Here is a 24,603-nt window from a genome sequence, read left to right on the forward strand (position 1 = left end):
TCCTTCTTCAGCTGGTTTGTTGAAGTGTCTTCATGCATGGGGAATCAGCTTTCTGTGTGGTCTGTATTACTGCATTTCTGCATCTTTTCCTTGACTCCTACATTTCATGTGGAAGCTTCTCTTATTTGGATCAGATCTTTATCAATTTTGAGGGAACCCATCGTCTTTCATCACCTGTGGAAATATAGGCAAAATCTACCCAATGTAAACATTCCCTGGCTTTCATTCTCATGTTGAAACATCTTTAAAATAATATAGGTTGATCTATTTTTTTTAAACTCAGTGGCTTTCAGCAGCTGTTATTCCTGTCTAGTGGACATTCAAAAATTATTACGTTAAAAACGCATTATTTAATCTACTTCTGGGAGTTCTTATTCCTTCCTTCTGTTTATCAAGATACAATTAGATCTTTATGAATCCACACATAAACTGGAAACTTAAGCACTTTTCTTTCATGCCCAGCTCCATACCAGCCACCCCGGTTTCTTATACATTTAAACACAGAGAAAAAATCTAGTGATATCAATATATAGTGTAAACTAAAAGAGGTATTCATTGTCTGAGTCCCCATTGTTGTAGTAGATCCCTTCCACCATAGGTTATGGCTATATCTGCATCATAGGCCTTTAGTCTTCCTATTTGACCTTCTTCCACTTTGTTTTACTAGGGATAATGTTCCAATCCCTACAAAATGTGTATATACCTCCTGTAGGGATCAATGCGGACTCCAAGATTCTCTTGAAATGATAGTTACATCAGCCCGTGTCATCAATAAAACTTCAGTTTCAATACAATTGAAACAGTTTACCAAAAACAAACAAACAAAACTGTCTTCCAGTCCTTCCGAATCCCCATGCTCTTTCAGTTGGAGCTGCTTTGCTTTCAACATATGGAAGCAGTAAAAGCTGGGCAATCCTGTCTCTACCTTAAAACACTTATTTTCTTTCTTTCAGTCTTCCTTCCTTCCTTCCTTCCTTCCTTCCTTCCTTCCTTCTTTTCTTCTTTCCTCCCCCCCCCCAAAAGAGTTTCTCTATGTATCCCCGGCTGTCCTGGACTCACTTTGTGGAAAAAACTGGCCTCAAACTCACAGTGATCTTCCTGCTTCTGCTTCCCTGAGTGCTGGGATTAAAGGCATGTGCCACTATGCCCAGTTTGCATATTTTTCTTTATGGAAACCATAATCTCAATCTTACCCTTGAAGTCTTCATATATAATTCCTGGATCCACAATATATCCTTGAGAGGTTATGCTAGTTCTTCCTAAAACTATCATACTGTTTGGGGGGAGATAGAGGTCCATGAACTCCAGTGGGTATTTTATAGCATTGAATTTTTAGAGGTAGTGTGAGATCCTTACTCGTGTCTAAATCTAGGGCAGTGCTTTCTTCTATAGCATGCATTAGATCTCCAATAACTACTTTAGTTTTCTCTGGTTCTCTGTGTCAGCAGACAGGAAATACCTGGCTCATGTTGTTTGCTGCTAGGGTGTGAGTTAACTCCTGTAGGGAGTTTCTGTGGGTGTGAGATTACTTCTCATCACTCTTGCTGATCTTCATTCATTAGTCCAATGCCTATCCTTACCACACCTTCTACAAATTCCTGAAGGCTGAGGTTTTCCAGAGAAGTCTCTAGGAACTCTTGGCTATAATACCTTTTCAAATGACCACAGCAGCCATGTTGCTGGATTAAAATTCATCTATAGGAACCCATAGATACATAGAGATAGATAGATAGATAGGCCAGGAGCTTAGGAAAAACCAATAATTACTGTTAGAAAAAGAGAAATAAAATGATTCCTAATGACACTGATATACTCACAGATTAGTGCATTATTCAGCCATCATCAGAGAAGTTCTTTCCCGCAGCAGATGGGAACAAATACTATGACCCATAACCAGGCAATATGTACAGTGTGAGATCTTAGAACACTCAGACTTAAAGGGATTTATCCATCAAATCCTTCCCCCTAAGGCTCAGGGAACCCTGCAGAAAAGGAAAATAAAGTGTGAAAAAGCAACAGAGTATGGAGGACACCAAGAAAACAATACCTTTAAACACAACAGGACTAAAGCACATATGAACACATGGAGACCTAGGTAGCAGGCATAGAACTTGCATGGGTCTGCACCAGATGGAAGCTTGGAGCCAAAAAAAATAAACAACATCCCCCACCTAGGTAAAATAGTCTGAAATAATATGAAAATAACTCCTTTCTGTAAAAGAAAAATGTAACACTTACACATCAGTAGTATTCATAAATACAGTGACAGAAATACTGGAAACATTGCTTTTCACAGTTCTGTAGGCAAGGAAAATCTTGGACTATTTCTAGCAAAACAACTGAAAAAAAAACATATATAATAAAATCTTTAATACATTATTAGAAGAAATTAAAGCACATACCAGAAGATAGAAAGATCTCCTCTGTATATTGGTTAAAATAATACAGAAAAAAAAATGGCCATCCTAACAAAAGCAATATACAGATCCTATGATAATTCTAGTAGACTTCTTCACAGAAATAAAAACAATAACAATTTTCAATCGTACATTGAAACACAAAAACCCCAGGATAGCTAAAACAATCCTGAATAACCAAAGACTTGATGGAAGTATCACCAATCCTGTTTTAAACTTGTAACTCAGAGCTATAGTCATAAAAAAGAACATGCTATTGGCATAAAAATAGACATGGTGATCAATGGAACCAAATACTTGGAAGCTGATAGAAGAGAGAGGAGGAAAGACTGAAAATCAATGGCACAGGAAAAGGCTTTCTGAATATGATATTAATAACAGAGGCACCAAAGGACAACACATAATAAACAGAATTTCATGAAACTGTAAAGCTTTTTTTTTTTTTTCAGCAAAGGACACTGTAATTCTGGAAAAGTAGCAAGCTATCACATGAGAAAAACTTCTTACTATTTATACATCTGATATAGAACTAATATCTAAAGCATATAAATTTTTTAAATGGTCATCAATAAATCAAATGAACCAACTAAAATCGGATACGGAATTAAGTAGTAGTCTCAAAAAAGAAAACAAATTAGCTTAACAAAATGTTCAATATTATTAGTCATCAAAGAAATAAAAATCAAATCTACTTTGAGATTTCAACTTACACCTGTCACAATTGATAAGATCAATAAAACAAATGGCAGGTCATTCTGGTGAGGATGTAGGGAAATGGGAAGACTTATTCTTTGCTGGTGGAAATGTAAACTTGTACAGCCACTATGGAAATCAGTGTGGCAGTTCCTCAGGATGATGGGAATTGATCTACCTCAAGATCCAACTTAGGCTCATACTCAAAAAAACTCTAAATCCTACTATACAGAAATTCTTTCATCCATGTTCACTGATTCCTTACTCATAACAGCCAGAATTGCAAACATCATAAATTTTCATTCACTGATGAATAGGTAATGAAAATGTAGTACATTTACACAATATTATACTATTCACTTATTAAAAACAAAACAAACCAAAAAACAAGTAAATGACTGAAGTTAGAAAAAAATGATAATATCGAGTGAAGTAACTCAGACCCCAAAAGCCAAATACTGTATGTTTTCTCTTATATATGGATGTCAGATTTGAAGCCTTTAATAGGCCTGCTACACTCTGGGTAAACACAGAGGTTAGATAGCAGATATTAGGAAGGCAGGGCCTTCCAGGAGGGGAAGGTGAATGCATTGTTATGGAGAGACAGAGGGGTTACTATAGTGTGAGGAGGATGGCTAATATCCGCTGAAACACTATTGGAGAGAATTTCTCTTTTCTTTGAAAGTGGGTACCAGTTACAGATATCCCCTTGATTAGAAGTGAGAGCAAATGTCCACTTCCTCATCTAAATGTCAGCTAAAATTTTTCTGACTTGAACTTGTGCAGGCTGCCATGGTCTGAGTTTGTAAGTGACTCAGATTCATTGTGTCTAGAAGACACTGTTTCCTTGGAGGTCCATGCACAAGAGTGAACACAAAACAAATTCAGCAGTGTCCTCATAGACTTTTCCTCTCATTTTGAACTATTTGGATATTTTGTGCCTTATTCATCATTTGTTTTCTATATTTTGATTTTTATTCTGTTTTTATCTGAGGGTTTTTTTTTTTTGTTTTTTTTGTTTTTTTTTTTTTTACAATCTGTTTCTTGTTTTGTCTGGGGTGAGTGTGTATGTGTGATGTTTCAGGAGAGAGGTAGGAGACAGAGAGAGGTGGAGAAGAAGAAGGAGGAGGCATGGAGTAAAGTACAGGGGATGTGGGAATGATATAGGAAGAGTTGGGAAAGGTAAAGCCGTGATCAAAATATAATATAGAAGTTATTTTCAACTAAGGAAAAAAAAAGAAGACTGAAAAAGAATTGTAGATTTGATCAGCAGGTTATCTCAAGCAGCTTTTCATTAAGGGATTTTTTATGTTTGGAAATTGAAAAATTAACTTTTATTCTCCTGTTTCAATTGTTGCTTAGGAAGCTTACTGCCTCTGTCTACTAATCTAGGCCTAGTCCTGAAAGCTTCTGCTCTCCACACAAACTCCACTGATTTTTTTCTAATCTCTGGCTTCTTCTCATTCTCTGGCTCATTCTGTCTTCATCTTAGTTGTTTCTCTGCAACTTGTTTCTCTGTTTCTCTCTCTCTCTCTCTCTCTCTCTCTCTCTCTCTCTCTCTCTTGCATCTTAAGTAGGGTGCCCCATCCTCCCTCTTCTCCTAAAAGTTGGGTGCATCCTATTCTGTTAATTTTTTCTCTGATTTGTCATTTTTTCTGCCACACTTTCAAAGATGGGTGCTTCCTTCTATGAGCTATCTTTACCTTCATTGCTTGGGATTAAAGGTGTATATCGCCATGCCTGAACATAAGAGCTTCTTTACCTGAAACTTACTCTAAACCAAGCTGGCCTTGAACTCAGATCTGCTTGCCTCTGTCTTCTGGATTAAAGGTGTGTTTGTATTATAGCCAGATCACACAGATGTAGGCCTTTGGATGTGATCTCTTGTCAGAGCAGCCATGTTCTGAATTAAAATTCCTCTACAAGAAATCACAAAGAATTATACAGGAATAACACATGATTGCAGACTGTCCCACACACCAACTCTGAAGTCAACAATCATTTTATTAAATTAATTTCTCTAAGTTCTGAAAGAATAAAAGATCATTGAGGTCCAGGTGATATCTGCGTCTATTTGTGGCTCTAGTTTCAAGGATCCAACCGCAGTATTTTAGGATCATTTTCACTTTTCTCAGCATTTTCCTTCCTAGATTACTATCAAAGTGCGTTGGGGAAACAGTTGTTGGTCTGTAAAATTGAGCCTTGAATTTTAAAATATGCTAAGTACCATAGTTAACTCTGTATTGTTGTGATAAAATACCATGTCCAAAACAAATAACAGAAGCAATAGTTTGGGAGGTTATGGTTTCTGAGGGGTAAAGCACGGCAGGGAGCAGAGGCCTGGTGCGGAGCAGCAGCTGAGAGCATACACTGCAATGCACATTCACAGCAGTAATGGCACAGATCGTCAACCTCAAATATTGCCCCCCCAGTGACATACTTTTCACAAATCCAGATGTTCTAATCCTTCCTACACAGTTCCACCAGCCAGGGACCATATATTCAAACCTATCCTGTTCAAATTGTCACAGCAAATCAATTCTATGGACTCATTTCTCAACTAAGAAAGATATAGTGTTTATAATGACAGCACATAAATGTGTGCATCTAGCTTATATCCTTATATATGTATCAACAGGATGAATACATTTTAAAGCCTTTAAATCTCGATGTGATCCTGATCCCATTCATTCAATAAAACAATTTTAGTTAACGTTACAACCCTAACGTATGAAGCAATTACTACGGGGTTTGGTATTCTAACATTTTTAATTTTAACCACATACTGAAAGGGTTAGACTAACTATGTCTTCTAAAGCCTATAGTTTTGAGTTTTAGGTTCAGGTTAAGCTAAAGCCTCTTAGTACCTTTCCAGAGAATGGAGAAATGTGACCCTATCTGTGAGAACAGATAGAAAAAAAGGCAAGCAAGCAATGACCTTCACTCAGCAAAAAGAACGACCAGACCCTTGTCTTCGAAATAATGTTTCTTAGTAACCAACCCAGATGGCCCCAATTCTTCTTCTGTGTAGCTCCTGACCTCCAGCCAAGAGCCCACAGCCCAATCTTCAAGGTTGAACTAACCACCCCCACCTTCAATTGCAGCTGCATCCACACTTGGCAGGACTGGCCAAGATTGAGCACCTAAGACTAACCAATTATCTTACTTTATAGGTTCCTCATCCAATCCTAAATTGCCAAAACCGCAACTTCAAATTTCCCGCAATTTTTCTTTTAAAAACCTAAGGTCTTTGTCTCCCAGTGCCACTCTTTGCTGACCGGCAGGGGTAACCCCATTGCGGAATGGTTAAATTAAACCTCTTGCTTTTGCAACAAGTTGTGGTCTTTGAGAGCTTCTGGGAAGGGCACGATCTTAAACTCCTGAGCTGTGAGACCCCAGGTCTTACAATACTTGCAAGAGAAGAAATATTGCCATTTTATATGAAGAAAGTCCAAACTCAGAAAGTTTCAATTAGCTCCAGCTGTTAGAGTGGGATTGGAATATAAATGTAATTGCAAATGTGGTGGTGTGTGTCTGCTCATGTCTGCTTGGGTTAGAGCTCAATCTCTACTCACATGACGAGAGCTAGGGCTCAGTCACGTATGCTACATTATGTCAATTTTATGTTGCTGTGATAAAATGTCCTGAAAAGGAGAGGTTCAAAGAGAAAGGGTTTATTTGAGCTTATAGTTCGAGTACATCATGGTGAAATCCCTGGACTTTAAGGTATCTGGTTACTGTGTGTCTTCTGTCAAGAAGGTGAGAGTGAGCAGCTCTTGTGGTCAGGTAACCATCTCTTCTCCAGGTAGTCAGGACACCTGCCCACAGGACACTGCTGCCCACGGGACGCTGCTGCCCATATTAAGACTGCTGTACCCAACAGAATGAACTGGACAAGAATCCCTCACAGGCCTGCTCAGAGGGCTGCTTCCCAGGTGAGTCTAGGTTCTTCCAGCTTGACAGTGTCCACCACACATGCTCCTCAGCCATGAGCAGTGAGTCCCTCAAGGTCAGGCTCCCTTCTTCCTTTTCCTCCTCACTCAGAGCTGTGTAGATTTCGCAAGTGAATTGCGTGGCTCTCACAATTGTGGTTGAATTATTGGCTTTAACAACAATGTGTGATTCAATATGTATTTTCCCCATTTATATTTGTTGATTGAGGTTCAACAAAGTTAGTAATTTTCAAAAGTTATAAAATTAAAATCTAAGAACATTCATCAACAAAACAAGGTTGGAGATAAACTTAAAGCATAGGGAAGGAGGTAGAGTAGGGGGGAACTGGGAAGCAAAAGAAAATGATTAGACTATTTTGCACAGAAAAAAACAAACAAACAGGAAGAACTGGGGGGCAATATTAGACCATATTGTACAAAAACAAAATTTTAAACAGGCAATACAACAATTAGACCTTACTCATTAGCAGGCTACCCTCGAAATAAAACCTTAGACACCTCTTTCACCTCTTAATAAAATGTTTATAATGCTTTCTTATGATGACTTATATATTATACTCTAAAATTAATGCCACAGAATAACCAAATGGTATGTTAATTTCAATGCCTTGATGTCTGTCACTAGTTGTAGTTTTGTTGATAATTAAATCCCCTTCCTAACAATTAATGAATCTCAAAAGACTGTATTTTCCTCATCAGTACAAATTGCCCTAAGCCAAAGTAGTAAAAACATCTTAGAAATCAAAACAAAATTGCATCATTTAATTAAACTAATTGTAAAGATTTTAACACTTCTTCTGAGAGTAATTAATATTTTATATCATGAAAAAATATGAAAGCAAAAGACATTTAACAATTGAAATATTGGAGTTTGACTTGGTCAACATCTTGACTGTGGTATAATTAATTGTCAAAAGTTAAATATCCCATTTTTTTTCCTCTCTAAACATTACTAGGAGATAAAACATTAGCGATATATATTTACTATTGATATGTTAATTCTATTTTCTTACTAAGAACTCAAAGATAGAATTACAATACATTAACTGGCAAACAATGAGGTGTGTAATGTGGAAACCACATTTGTCTGTCAGGAGCTGTGTCAATAACCTAGATTTCCTAGACTCTGGCTATCAGGTAACACAGTATGCAGTGATTTAACCTGAAACGAGAGTGGGGTGCATAGGAATCCCAAAGTGATCAGGTCATTATTCACAACAGCATGTGAATGCTCTGTAATTTTGTTTCTTTGCTACTTTGTCACTTTGGTCCTATGTTTTATTTGACTATTATGCCATTGCAGATGGTTTCATGACCTCAGATGCATGTAATGAGATTTCTCTAAAATGATGCTAATTAATCTTCACTGCCTTACACTTTCTGAACTCACATCCTTTATTTTAGTCAGCCTCCATAAGTTTGTCTCTATTCTTTGCCTTGATCAAGCCTATGTTGGTTCACTATGTCGGTTCCCTGTTTATTCCTCTAATGACTGACTATGTCTGTATCTTTTAATTGTTTTTCTGTTTGTCTCTCATGCACATGCATCTAAATTATGTTTCTCATTACTATGACAAAATACCCCATTAGAGAAACTTAGGAAGAAAGTGTTTCTTTTGACTCACAATTTGATGCCAAAGCCCATAACAGAGTGGAAGTCGGGTCAGCAGAGGCTCAAAGCAGCTGATCACCCTGAGCTCCCACAGCATGGAACAGAGAAATACAGGCGGGGGCTTGGCTCAATTTCTCCTTTGTAGTCATTCCCCGACTCAGCCCATGGGCCTGTGCTGCAGAGATTAAGAGATAGTCTTTCATCTTAGCAAGACTGCATAAAATACAGATATGAATGACAACTAGTGCTGAAGTGCATGTGACGAAAGAGGAACACTTGGTCACTGCTGGTGGGAGCGCAAGTGTGAAGCTAGTGTGAGAATCAGCATGGAGAGTCCCCTAGGACGCAGAAGGAGCTCTGTTACACAGTGTTGTAAAATACCTAGAGGAATCTATGTTTCCGTACTGTGAGACCAGCTCCTTCATGCTCGCTGCTGTTCTAGTCATTACAGCTAGAAAAAGAAGGCAGCTTAAATGTCCATAAACTGAGAGAGGGCTGCATTTGTACAATGCAGTGTTACTTGGTTCTTTAAAAACTAAGTGATGAAATTCACAGAGAAATGGGTGGAGATGGAAACAATCATCTTGAGCATGAAATCCATGCCAAGGAAAACAAACTTCATAGTTTTTCTCTCATTTGTGGTGTCAGTTTTGAATCAGTAGACACATGTGTTCCATTAGGAAAACCAGGAAATGTTAGAAAATTAGCAAGGGGCTGTAAGCATGAGGGATTTCAAGGAGAGACAGACAGAATGCAGGTGTGTAAATGGTTAATTGGGGATAATACCACAGGAATGGTTAAGTGGTAGATGGAATAGGAGAGCAAGGTGGATTAGGGAACATGGAACTATAAATGACTCTAGAGACATTTCAAAAATGACATACAGGAATTTACCGATCTGGAAGCTTCCTAACATGAAAACATCTACTGAAAGAACTGAAGCAGAGTTATGCTGCAAGGAAGCCACAATGCCCTACAAGACATTATAGCAAAACAGACAAATGTTCAGCTCAGAAACGGTTTCCTCTTTTGGAGTTATTGGCAAATGGGTTCTAGAGACTCCCCTAACATTATAAGCTATCACTAATGCTATTGGTTTTCCTGCAGAACCTCATTGTAAGAGCCTATTGCTGAACACACCACACATTCAAGTCACAGCCCACGGAGCACTCAAGCTGATAGCGCCAGGAAGTTTTAGTTCTATTGAGTAGCTGTTATAATACTGGGAAGTGATACACGTGATACTGGGAAGGAAAGTAAATCGCCAATCTTGCCCTTCTTTGAACCCTGTGAGCTTCAAACTAGCAAGACTTGCCCGCTGGTACAGTAGTGGCAAAACTATCATGGGGACATTTAACCAATATATGACTGGAGTTAAGGCCCAATCCACAAGCTGAAACCCATATCAGAGCCAAGAACCTACAGCTGAGTGTGTCAGAGGCACTAAGGCAGAGGCTGCTACTGTTATTCTGGTAAGTAGTAAACTGACTCTCAGTGACTTCTGTTTCTAACCACAGGTTACTGCTGCTACAAACCCTCCTCAGAGAAGCTTCATTCTGTTATCAATTCAGAAAACTACAGCCAGTAAAGGTACTGGGAGAGTGAGGCTGAGGAATTCTCAATCCTAAATATCACAGACCTCCGATGGCTCAGGGATCTTTGCATAAGAAGGGCTGGAAAGATTGTCAGAAGCGAAAGCAGTGGATCTCTACAAGAAACCATCTTTTCTGGACACAGCAGACAAGTTGCTAATATGAATTCACAGGAGTTGAGAGAGCATACACAGGGCCAGAACAAGGCGCATAAAGGACACTGGAATGAAGAAGAGAGGAGGGCGTAAAATTCAGCTCCTATCTAAGAAGCTATTGGCAACTGATAGCCCCTGGAGAGGGAGTCAGTTTTCCTTAATTGTGTCGCTCCTGATGGGCTGATAACTTTAGTGAAGGCCACACAGTGAAGAGTATCTACATGGCATAATTTACTTGATGGATTGGAAAAGAACAGTTTGATGGACAGAGAAAGGAGTAAATCTTGGAGGACTAGAGAGAGTGGTGAATGCACTAAAAATACATTTACAAAATTTTCAAGAAAATAAAAAAAGAGAGAGAAAAAAATCATCTGTGGAAACACGCACAGTAACGTGCCCAGAAGTACATCGTTGAAGTGTCTTCAAATCTCTATAAGCAAACAATGAATTTTTTTCTCCAAACTATTCTTAAGGGTGGGCTGCATGCTCAGAAGTAAACAGCCAACAGAAAAGAAATTCAGCAGCATCTTTGGATATTCCTTGTCTGCTAGTGTCATGTCTAGCCTTTGGAGGTTTTGTTTTGTTTTTGACTTAACTTTGTCTTTTTCGTTTTATTTTATCTATATTTTCCTCTCTTCTTACCCTGCAGGTCCTTTTGTTAGATATTATGGCTTCCAGCTTAGAGTTTTTATGGGATTCCTGACAATATGATCGAGGGGGTCTCTGCATCTCTTTATTAGGCTCTGCTCATTCTTTTCCTTTTGTCCTATTCTAAGATGTTAGTTTTTGTTTTATTTTAATTTTAACCCTTAGAATCCTGCAATGTATTTGTTTTCTAATGTGGAACAGAAATAGGGTAGATGCAGGTTGGGGGGAGATGGGAAGGAACTGGCAGGAGTAGAGAGAAGAGAAACTGTTCAGAATATATTATGTGAGAAAAAAATCTATTTTCAATAAAAGTAAAAAGGAAAAAATATTTTTAAAAATAATAGGAAGTGGCAAATCGCTCAACCTGGCTGTCAATGAAAGTATGCTGGACTTTGAGTCACTAGCATACAACATGAGAATTTTTCCTGCGCTGCAAATCTATCTAAACAATTGTCGAGCTATATTTTAGGTAATTGGACTGGAGAATTCGATACTACGATGGAGCAGCTGAGAGTGGCCATTGTCACAGTAAATTCTACCGGAGTGGACGCAGGGCTAGCCACAGGATTATCAACATGGATTGCTGCAGCCATGAATCATCTGAAGGAATGGGCGGGCATGGGAGTGTTAGCAGGCCTTCTGGTGTTGGTCTCCTTGGTTTGCCTGTGGTATATATGCAAGATTAGAGTCTCACAACAGTGTGATGCAGCCATGATCATTCAGGCCTTTACAGCCATTGAAGCAGGACATTCTCCCCAAGCATGGTTGGATACCATAAAAAGCTAAAATGATACGCTCAGGATGCGAGGCTAAGCACTGCACTCAGGGTCAGCCGCTTTGGACCCAGAGAAGAGCATGTCTGATTGCATGCGGGTTGATGCCCCAGGTCCCGACTCTGAGAAAAAGGTATCGGACGGTCTGATGCTCTTTGGGTGGATGACACCTAAATGAACATCTGTACAAAGTCCCAATTTATTTCTAATATCAGAGATCAGACCTCTACTCTTGCCTGATGCATCTAAAACAAAAAGGGGGAACTGTAGAGAGCTGCGGAATGCTATGCCTTAAAGATGGAGCTGGTTTCCGCCTTCCACCTTCCCGATGGTGAGCTCTCTGTCACGAACAACTCCACATTTGGCTAAGGCCGAGGATCTGGCTTGCTTCCATGTATGTGGACCTATCTGCATTGCCCCCGTGGCACGCCTGGGTTGGCTACCCAGAGGCTATTTAAGCTGTGGGCTGGCTTTCCCCGGGGTCCGAGGATTGTTCAATGTTCCTGAATAAACTGCATTGAAAAAAAAATAATAATAGGAAGAAAATGAAAATTATCCATGGCACCATCTTATCTGGTCTTCCTCCAAGCCCACTTATCCAGCTTAAACTTTTTACTCTCAAATTTTATTTTATCCTTAATTCCTTTGTTTTAGGCTCCAGGTAATCTCAGATGAAAAATAACTTTTGTCAGTTTTTATAATTTCTACCACGAGACTTGTTTTTCATATTCCTCATCCTGTTCCTCAATATCTTCCTGAGTGTGTTGAACACGGAACTTATTCACAGCTCGGTTCTGTACCACACCAATGACTAGCTTTCTCTGTATCTGTGAGAATATTTTTCTTGTCATATTCTACTAAGGTACAAATGTTAAGACGCTTCACACATTTACAGATGCTATCTCACCATTACATTTCTTTTCATGATTTACGACATCCCAATCATATATACAAGGTCAAGGCTTAGACTGTAATGTCCCTATCTGAAACACAGGTGCAGGTGTGGCGGATTCAAAGGACACCTTTATGGAGTGCCAGAAATCATTCCTAGTAATGAAATAAGACTGAATAGAATGATTTCCCTGGGAGGCTTAGCTGAACCTTAAGCCCTCTGAAAGGTTTATACACAATAGAACGCTATTACGTCTCCTACTCTATATGCTACAGAATGCTTCCTGTTGTCTTCAGTTGGATCCGGTTTAGCAAACTCTGAAACAGACTTCTGCTGGGAAGTCACCCTCTGCACTCGGAATAACAGAGTGGTGGCCTCAACCTGTTTTCTCTCAGACCTCAAACGGATTATCACATTTGAAAAGCACCTTCACTTGTTCTCTTAACTACGAATTCTCATCTTTTCCACCTGTGCAGTCTCCCTTTTTCCCATATCTTTCATACTCTGGCATGGTGCATGACATAGACCATGCATCAATGTTGATAACGCCTCACTCATTCTGTTACATAGGCCATGCAATCAATGTTGATAACGCCTCACTCATTCTATGCATGGCATAGACCATGCAATCAATGTTGATAATGCCTCACTCATTCTATTTGTGTGCTCACATCACACTCTAAATTGCATCCTGACCCTTTGGCCAGTCCCAGAATACTCCATAAGTTGAGGACTGAACATATTTCTGTTTCTGGCAATACTGTCTTGTTTTTTGTTCTCCATGGATTTGAAGTGTCATGATTCAGAAACTTCACAGTTCAGCTTCTTCTGCCTGAAACATTCTCAATGGATTCTAGGTGTGCAACTTTTCATCATTTCTAATTTTTCGTCTGAGTTTGTAGCTACCTTATTTAGACAGCAACCTTTCACTGTCATCCTACTCTGCCTGCTATTCTTCATCTGGCACTAAAGGCAAATTTGTGTGTGTGCATTTGCTTCTCTGTTCGTCCTCTCTCATTCTCAGTGAGGATGTGATCACCACCACACTGGACACTTGTCTGTCTCCATCACACAGAGCATTATGCAGCACAGAGAGAGGTTTCAATGATGACTTCTTGAATAAATTAGTCAAAAAAGTGAATGTGAGATGGTAATTTTTAGTGGTCAAGTAAGACTAAATATAATTAATTCCCACAGCGAAAACCAATATAAACTGTTCCTGTAGTTGGTAAATAGTATCTAAAATGCACTGAATATTAATTTTAATTGTTAACTTTATTCCTACATATTACACTGTAAAGTAATACTTTTGAGCTGATTCACAAGTCATTAAGGTGGCTTTTATGTGGTCAAAAAAGTGAAATAAGAAACAAAGTCTGTGACATTTCGGCTCCAGGCAGCTAAAAGAACTCTTAACCTCACTTCAACAAAGGGAGTCGGGGATGGACTGAGGCAGCACAAGGCATCTTGGAAGCAAAAGGAAGTAGATGTGGAGTTATTCTGCTGTAGGGCTACAAGTGAGGAACGTAGCCCGAGCCCTGAAGCCCCGATGTTAAAAACGATTCCTGGCACATGGGAATCTGCTGCTTATGCTGCAGTGGACAAGTATTTATCAGCGTTCATAAAGTGTGACTCCTTCCTTTATGTGGGGAGCTGTGGCAGCTTCTCTAGATTTCCACTTTCCTATATACTGTTCCTTGCAAATCACAATTCCAACATGCAGCAATGTTGACTGTATTCAACACTTATCAAAGTTTCTTCTTATACTATTTTATCTGTTTTTTTTCTATTTTCTGTCTATTTCCATATCTTGATTAATGAAGACAATTCTGTAGTAAAACTGAGAATCCAATCATTCCTAGAGATCCAGAGGTTTGGTTTTGTTTCCTCCTAGTGTTGTCTTCCTGGGTCATTGACCACTGTTGGCAGAATGCGTGGCCCTAGTACACAGGATTGTGTTTAGTTCCCAAACTCACATGTTACTGATATGCACAGACAGAAACTTTGTAAAGTAATTCATGTTATTTAAGGTTATTATGGTGGCGTCTCAACAGCAGTTTTGTAAGAATAGTAAGAATCACCCACGCCAACCCACTCTCCCCGTTCTGTCGGTGATGCCCATGGCAAAACTGTGAGATAGCAGGAAATCCTTGCCAGGTGCAAGGACTTTGAAAATGGACATCACAGTTTCTAGAAAAGTGAGAAACAATTTGATTTTCTTTATTTATTACCCATTAGGTTGCATTTGTTTTCATAGTAGAACACAGACAGATATATAGTAGTTCTGTTTCAATTATTTTCATCACTCACAGAGAAAATTTGTAATGTATCTTTGTCCTAAATTCCAGCAACATACAAAGACTTTGGCTCTTCCATGCACTCACTAATCTTAATGTTTTAATTTATTTACTAAAGATAGCTGTTTTAATTAAAAAAAATCATCACAATAGAGTAACTTCTTCGATTAAGGATCTGACAACATAATTCCTAAGATAAAGAAAAGCTGCTTAATACATGCTGTCAGAACTTACTTAGGTATAACAAGAGCTTCAGCAGGATTACACAAATTTGAGTGGGATTACACTGAGGTATTTTATGAACAGGAGAGAAATTAGTCAATGATGGACAGTTGAGGAATCAAAGGAAATGTTTGAATAACATGTATGTGATAAGGGTGAAATATGCATGCAAAACTCTACAGCTCACTAGTTAGAGGAGAAAAACAAAACAACAAGATGAGGAACCAAAGAGCTCAAATTGAAGATGAACAAATGCCAACATCTCAGGACAGAGCTAACACACTGCATAAGGAGAGCTTTACCCACACAGAGATCTCTCCAGACACACTGCATAATGAATGCTTTACCTACAGATATCTCTCCAGCACCGACTTCCATCTATAGTTTCTTTTCTAGCACTCTTTTCCATCTCAACGCCCTTCAGTTTACACTTCGGTTGACATTCACGTTCTCTTTCTTCCCTGTTAGTTATTAAGTCGTGGCTTTACAGGGCGTTATTTATGTCTTAAAGAATCTATGCAGCTCTGGGTTTCAAGAAGGCCTCAGGAGATGAATATAACATTTACAGAGGTTTCATGTTCCTTTCTACTTAGGTCAGAATTGATGCTGGATGAGGGTGTTTGGAAGGCTCTGAAGGCAGAGTTTGTGGACTTAACTCATGGATGATAGCAGTCCATAACCTCAGAGTTTCTCCAAGGTTGTAACCCAGGCAGGCAGAGTAGTTCCTCATGCAGAATATTTTACCAGGGCTCTTTCATTGTGAGTCAGCTCTTCCTTCCCTTCCCTAGATGGTCAATTTCTGTATTTCAATTATGAGAAGTTAGAAATGTTTCAATAGAATTCCAGCTAGAGTGACACTTTTCAGATTTTATTTCCTGGCTCCAAGTGCATTAAGTGAGTGGCCTTCAGGGCACTCATTTTAATCATGCTTTTGCCTTAGTGCTGCCGGGTAAGGCTGGCCAGTAATTAGTGCGGTGGCTCTGCATACAATCAATGTCAACAGCAGCACCTAAGTCCCCGTGACAGCGCCACAGCTGAGGAACAGGCTGACATTCTGCTTATTGGCTTATTTTTTTAACTTCTTCTTCACACAATTACGATGAACTGTTCCTCTTGCAGCCTTTTCTCTGCTGGAGAGCAGTGGCATATTTTAAGCTTCCTCGTGGCTACAGCTAAGAAAGCCCCTCAGGTGCTCGTGCCTACCTTTTCTTCTGTCTCAAAATCCTGGAACTGTGTGTCAAGATTCAGGGTGCTGCTATATAATCCCAAAAATGTCTTGTGACACTCCACAGAATGACAGATAGTTTGGGAAATGGGAGATGCCTGGAGTCCATAGGTAAATATCCATTTCACCATGATTCTTATTTTTTCAATCAAAAGTAGTTGTGAGTTTGCTTCAAATTCATTCCTCATTCAAAACTGTGTGGTGAACCCCTGACTCTCTGTGGAGTTTTCCATGATGCTTTGGCTATTATCTGCTCCTTTCACATTTGTGTCAACTCTGTTAGGGAACATTCTCCAACAGTTTGCTCAGGAAGAAATTATATTCATCAAGTTGTTCTGATTTCATAATAGTCCTGCTGGGATATCCGTTCACATTGAAATTCAACTGCAAAGATGTATCAAACAGTTCACAATAAATTTGAGTAAATACCTAAGATGAAATGAAATATATAAAGAAGAATAATCTAAAAGGGGGCTCTGTGTATGGTCTAACAACCACAGTAGAGTTTAATGACAGGTTCTATGACGTTTCATAACAGGGGGAATCATAGATGGAGATGAATATACCTGTAGTGCAAAGTTGTATAAGACTTACAACTGTGGCCCGCTATTACGAATTCCTGGTTATTGTTGGGGAAAGAGGGATGCTGGGGATGCATAATTTTTCTGACTATAGCCTCAAGCCCACCACCAGTTTTCTTGAGGCCACCTTCAATATCTGGATTAACTAGGAGGTTTCAGCTTCTGGTCAGCACACAGAATTCAGACCCACGAACCACATTTACTCGTGGGAAGCAGGGTATGCTCACCTCTGTGGGTTCTCACAGTTCTGCCTTTCTTCACTGTGCATGAATATGATGTCGAACAGCATGTCATGGCCCCACTATGACTAATGTCAGTAATAAACTCACGTCAGTCTCACCTGCCCAGTGGCAGGTGCCAGGGAGCCAACCACCTACAAGGCCAAAGCGAGGGAGGGAAGAGGGGGAATCTAATGCATGTTATTACATTTGTCACGTATATTTATTGATTGTTTTTATTCCCCATATCCACCACTTTCCCCTGGCACCAATCTCTCTCTCTCCTGCTTTTCCTTGCCCCCAAAGTCTAGCCTACATGTTTTTTCTCTTTTAGCCCCAAACCAAAACTTATAATTTGTTATTAAGAAATATTAGTTCTTAAGTAAATGGACTTTACATTAGTCCAGAAAAATAGATGTCCAGCTGTATTATCTGTCCAGGTTCAATGGTCCAGTGTGAAGAGTCTCAAATTACTTCACAAACAAGCTTTCTGGGCAGTTCTAAACCAAAAGCAACATACAACTTTAAAAAGTCTAGTTGTCTGAATGAACTATATTTCTCAGTCCAGATGGTAAGTCCTAGACTGCCAAATATATACATCATTCACAATACTCGAGTAAAGGACCTGCAATAGTTGGCACTTTGCATTGTCAACTGTTAATTTGTGAGGCATCCACATTTCTAGTGCTTTCCCCATCGTTGTAGCTGCATTTATCAACTTTTTCTCAGATCACAGCAATTTTTCATAACTACCTGGGTCCCTGTTTGAAGACGTACACAAACAGGAAGTGGGAGAGGGAAGACTTTAGAACCAAGAGTGTGACAACTATAACACAACCGCGATCATCTGATAACTCATACACACACTCTGACCTGGCTCCTCACTGCACTGATGGCTTGAGTCACCATGAATGATCTCTTTAACCATATTCTGAGATTTTATTCAAAAGTCAACTTTGGCTCAAAAACAGCTTTGAATGTTTCCCTGGCACCTGTTTCTCCTGCCCCTTTCTCTCTTGACATGGTGTCATACAGACTAACTTGCCTTCAAACTTTTCCAGGAAATAAGGGTGAACTTGAGCTGCCGCTCTGAAGCAACCAACTCCCAGTTGCTGGGATTTCAGGCTTGTACTACCACACCTAATTTAGCATCTATTCATAAAATAATTTTTAGTGTTGACATATAAAAGCATGTTAAAAAGAATTCTTTGAAATTGGGCAAGGATTTCAACACCAAAATAGAAAACTCAATAGAAAAACGAAACAAACAAAAAATGATGTAGATGCTTCTCTGGCAAATTTCTATACATATAAAATGTTACATAGTGGACCACTTATATAACATGGAGGTTAAAACATGTGACTAACCAAATCTTGCATATCATTTTAATGTTTTATAAATCCCCCACAACTCAGTACTTGGAGCCTTATAGACTCATAATAACCAACAGAAAACTGCTTTTGTCCACTCTTATTGAACACTATTAAAATAACTTTTGGAAACTACTGTACCTGTATAGACAAAAGCATATAAATAAATTATATATATACATACAGGCAACATCTATCATCCATTCACAAGTATAACATAGATACATAGGTGTGTGTGTGTGTGTGTGTGTGTGTGTGTGTACTCTTCAAGTGAACATGGGACTACAGTGTGCACTGGCCTTCATGTAAGTCCAGCATCATACGTGGAAACAACTGTATCTTGTTTCTGCAGAAACTCTCAAGCACTTGTTAGTACATGAGCCATACCTGGAGCTGGCCCTGTTCTTGGCAGGTGATCCACATTTCCACGGCAGAAGCCAAGCCGTGCTCCAGGCTGGAGCCCTCATTATCTCTCCCACTCCTGCTGACCCGCCCAACGATCAATGTATCGTCCTGAACTCTGTCTCCTGTTGTGTGTGTGTGTGTGTGTGTGTGTGTGTGTGTGTGTGTGGATGTGTTTGTACACATAAAAGTTTCATTTCACATGTCTAACTCTCTGTACTTCCCTTTGGCACAGTGAAAATATTTTATATGTAGAAATTGCTTGTTTTTAAGCATCACTTTTAACTTAGAATTTAAAGTAATACATAACTTAACTAGAATAAACCTATAATGATGAATGTGTATTGAACCATCAAATATTTATATGGTTACACTTTATTCACTATTATTACACTTCATTCACTTTGTATCCCCCCATTAGCCCTCCCTCCTCCTCTCCCGGCCCCACCCTCCCTCCCCCTTCTTCACGCATGCCCCTCCCCAAGTCCACTGATAGGGGAGGTCTTCCTCTCCTTCCTTCTGATCTTACTCTATCAGGTCACATCAGGAGTGGCTGCATTGTCATCTTCTGTGGCCTGGTAAGGCTGCTCCCCCCTCAGGGGGAGGTGATCAAAGAGCAGGCCAATCAGTTCATGTCAGAGACAGTCCCTGTTCCCATTGCTATGGAACCCACTTGGACACTAAACTGCCATGGCTACATCTGTGCAGGGGTTCTAGGTTATCTCCATGCCTGGTACTTGGTTGGAGTATGAGTCTCTGGGAAGAATCCTGTGTTCAAATTTTCTGGTTCTGTTGCTCTCCTTGTTGGGTTCCTGTCCTCTCCATAACCTACTATTTCCCACTTCTTACATAAGATTCCATGCACTCTGCTCAACAGTTGGCCATAAGTCTCAGCGTCTGCTTTGATATTCTGCAGGGCAGAGTCTTTCAGAGACCCTCTGTGGCAGGTTTCTAGGTTGTTTCCTGTTTTCTTCTTCCTCTTTGCCTTTCGGGATGGGGATTGAGCATTTTAGTCAGGTTCCTCTCTCTTGATTACTTTCTTAAGTTGTACAGATTTTAGTAAGCTAATTCTATGTTATATGTCTATATGAGTGAGTATATACCGTGTGTGTCTTTCTGCTTCTGGGACAGCTCACTCAGGATGATCCTTTCTAGGTCCCACCATTTACCTGAAAATTTCATGATTTCCTTATTTTTCATTGCAGAGTAATATACCATTGCGTAGATGTACCACAATTTCTGCATCCATTCTTCAGTTGAGGGGCATCTGGGCTGTAGCAGCTGGTTTGTGGCAGCTTTATTTGTAATAGTCAGAAGCTGGAAACAGCCCAGAGGCAATGTTTTTAAAAGATTAACATATTTTACTCTTATTGACACCAAAGAAAGTCTGTTTTCATGTCCACTTAGCAGAAGTTAGGAAGCCGAGTTCTACTAAGGTGCTAGTGACACACAGTGCTCATGTGGTAACACTGGGCTTCAGCTCAAAGAGTTAGATAGAACACATAAAAAAAAGCCTTTATTCTCATTTATTTACATTATCACTATTTTTCAATATTTCAGATTAGCAGGTATTATACTATGAAAAATTCATCTTGTACCCCTAAAGTAATGGGAATATTTTAGATTTTTCCACTGCTGCCTCAATCTAGAGAGGCTTTAACATACACCATAGAGTCTTAGTAATATTCAATATCTAGTAACACTGTAAAACAAAATAATATATACTTCCTGCTCAAACAAAATGATCTACCAATCGCAGTAAAATTTTGTTAGATTTTGAGGCTGCAATGAAAAGTGACATAAACTGTAAGTCCACTGCATATGTACCTATAAGTCACCTCATTAATACAATCAGCAAGTATTTATCTCAGCAAGAGGGACTATAACATAAGATGACAGATGCATAATTGCTTCTGTGGGGATGAGGGAAAAGACTGGAAATGAACTTCTAGCTACCCCCACAGCTCTTTCTGAACAACACTGTATCCAAGTGTCCAAGCTCACCTTGGCTTAGTTACCCAACATGGAAACGGAAAGGACCATGAGTTTAGAGAAAGAACAAAACTAGCCTTCCCCCAATATTTATTTTCCTAATATTATGACAATGTTTCACAAGAAAAGCTAATTTAGTTTATTATGATAATGATAATGTTTAAAAATGTCTCAAGTTCTTAAGTTTTATTTAGTGCTAAAAAAATCCACTGAAATGATTCTTCTCTCTGTGCTCAGTTGTAGTCATGCTCCTTTTCAGAGTGTTTAGTTATAAAATATTCAGTTATGCTACCTTGCGAGCATGTTATCAAAGGCTTAAATGATTTTATGTAGTAAATGGTATGTATCTGTAATTGTTATCATTTCCCAAAATCAGTCATAAGTGTCTCTAATGTATAACTATTATATACTTCTCTGCACAGCTAAATCATAAAGAAACAAACCAGAGATGTTTGTACATGAATGCCTGTCCTTTCTTTGTTTTAAAATCCCCCATTTACTACTCACTTATGTCAAATCATAGATTTTTTAAAAGAGGTCATAATTATGAATATTTAATGTCTATAAACTTGAAGAACACTGTGCCCTATACTAACCTGAAAAAGCACCTTCTTGTAGAGGACATGATGAAATACTGGTAGGTGCACAGGATAGGAATGGGTGTTAGTTACACACATATAAAATACATTAACACTTCAGGTCTCCACACAAGCCCCTCAAAAGCAAATTTAAGATAATGGCCAATTCCTTTAATGGTCCTGGGAATTTGAGGTGTAGAGAAAGGTCGTATTTCCTGTGGCTAGAGACTACAGTCATTTATATTCTTGATGTAACAAAAAAGCCTATTGATGAATACTGAAACTAATGAGAAAAACATCAAGGTGAAAGAGAGTGTTCTTAGTTTTGAGAAAAGTCTCCTTCAGCCCAGACTAACCTTAAACTACTCTGTAACTGATAGCCTTGAACTTTTGATCCAGGTGCTGGGTTTACAGGCATGCCCCAAAATGTCTGGTTTCTCTGTGGTGTTTATATGGAACATGGGCCTGTGTGCATGTTAGGTAAGAACTCTACCAAATGCAGTACCTCTACTGCAAAGAAAGGTGACATTTAAATAGTCTCGAAGTGTCTTCTCACTGTGGTGGCATCTTATACATGCATGTTTAGACTTTCTGTCCCTCTGTTGAGGAAATCAGCCTTCCCCACTTCTTAGTCCCTTGTGTTTTGATGGACCTAGGGACAAGAATGTAAGAGAAGCTCAGCAAGTTCCCAGTGCAAAATCTCAGCAGTTACCAGTTTTGCCAAGCGGTCATCTCCAGTCATCACGCTGTGGTACGTCACAACTGGCAATGGTGACATAAAGCCAGAAGAACATCTGCCTCTCAACAGATCGCATCCTCAGTATAATCACTGAGAAGTCAAGGCAAGTGCAAAACAACTTCAAAATGCAGGACAATAAAAATGTGCAAAAAAATAAATAAATAAATAAAATCAAGCAAATGTAGAAAAGCAGCCACAACCAGTTGTGAATCCTATGAACCACAACAACTACATCCTCAGAAAGATCACCCAGAGCATAAATAGTAACAGATTTGGGGGTAATCAAGAGCAGTCTACAGCTGACGTATTCATGCCTGGTACTGTAGTCAGCCGCGGCTGGTGAAATTATAATGCTTGAAGTGAGCAAACAATAACCAACTTTTAGTAAGTGCTTCCTTCACGATAAGACAAGTGCCAAGTGTGTTATTTGGTGTATCTAGTACGTGATTTAGTACACAGCTAATAAAGGCTGGTGATGCTCCTCTGAGCCCTCAGAAGGAATCAGAAATATCATAAGGAATTCTGCCAAGATTAAGAAAGAGAAGTGGTGTGCTCGTTGGCTGAGTCCAGTGTGAGAGCTCATCTCATTACCTCGTTATCTCCCTCTAAGGTTTCACTTAAATTTATATTAGAAGAACTTAGATATAGTTATACTTGATTACATTTTTAAACACACATATATATATACATATTTATACTTATATGTATATGTATATCACCTAAATTCACAGTCATCATTTTAAAGAAGGAAATAGTTTAAACAGTGCTTACTTTTGGTTACAAAACTTATGGTGAAACATGATCTCCAACTTAGAATAGCCCAAATCTGAGAAATTGCTTAAAATTAGCTACGGATTTTGCCAGCTAAAGGGGCACTATTAGGAGGTGTGGCGTTGTTGGAGTAGGTGTGTCTGGTTGGAGGAAGTGTGTCACGTGGGGCTGAGATTTGTGGTCTTTATGCTCAAGCTCCACCCATTTTGGAATCCAGTCACCTCCTGGTTGCCTGCAGATGGAGATGTAGAACTCTCGGCTCCTTCTCCAGCGCATGTCTTCCCGGAGGCTGCCATGCTTCCCGCAGAACTGTCTGCTATAGGGTGGTCAGATAGCATGGTATGCAAATATGTCAGAGTGTAGGGGCAATGCGTTCAGTTCTCAGGGAACCAACTGAAGTATTTGTAGTTGGTTAGTGTATTTTACTTGTGACTGATGGATGGAAAGTCTCAGTTTGCAGATACCCCGGTACAGCCACCTCACAGATGGGTCAGGGAGCCCTTGTAACTTTGGCAAACATCTGCATTTTTTCTATCATGAACAGAAGTTTCAGGATTCTTGGCATCAACAACGACATGCTAGAATGAATTTCTGTCTGTCAAGTTGTAATAATGTCACTTCCTTGTCATGACGTTAGGAGCCATGGATCAGTGGTCAGGACAGCCTAGTGGGAGCTGCTGAGGTCTGGCTGTGTGGCAGACACTTGGGACTACAGTAGCAGCTAGGTAAACGCAGAATGTTGGAAGCTGGTTCAGTCAGTCATTTGCCTTTGACTGTTTCAGCTCTGAGGGGCCCGTCCCCTCGGCCTTCCCCAGAAAAACCATAACAAACGAGGGACACATGGTTTTAGGATACTTGTCTTAACCTTTTCATTCCATTTAGCCTTAGCCTTCCCTCTCATTATGGCTTCAGTAAACACTCTTCTGGATTTATTTCCTTCTGGTTAAAACACCCTCCATTCCTTAGGCTTAGAGTCAGTCTTTGTTAATGATAAAATTCAGCCGCTTTACAAAATGATTGGTAAGGACTCAAATATTATTTATACATTTTATAATTAGAGAACAAAATACAAATTAAGGTGACTTTTCTGTTAAATTACTATGGTGTTTAAATGCTTTAGCAGCAATATATATATTATATATTAATACATTATATATTATATATATAGAATATAAAACATAGGAGTCACATCGTCCAAGAAGCCCATTCTTGTGAGATGATTAATTTCACGTGTCTACAGAACATATTCAGTACAATCAAACAATACTGACGAAATGATTGCAGGATTCTTAAGTTATGCTAAATCATATACATCTTTGGAGGAATGTCAAGTTTATAGTGATTTACAAGTACTACAGAGGAGTTTATTAGATTTTATAAATGACTCTCACAGGAGTTATATACTCTTCTCAAAGAACAATATGCATTGTATTTTGTAATAAATGCAAAATGCACTCTTGGCAAGAAGTATA

Source organism: Meriones unguiculatus, chromosome 2 (assembly GCF_030254825.1).
Source record: "Meriones unguiculatus strain TT.TT164.6M chromosome 2, Bangor_MerUng_6.1, whole genome shotgun sequence".
NCBI lineage: Eukaryota > Metazoa > Chordata > Mammalia > Rodentia > Muridae > Meriones > Meriones unguiculatus.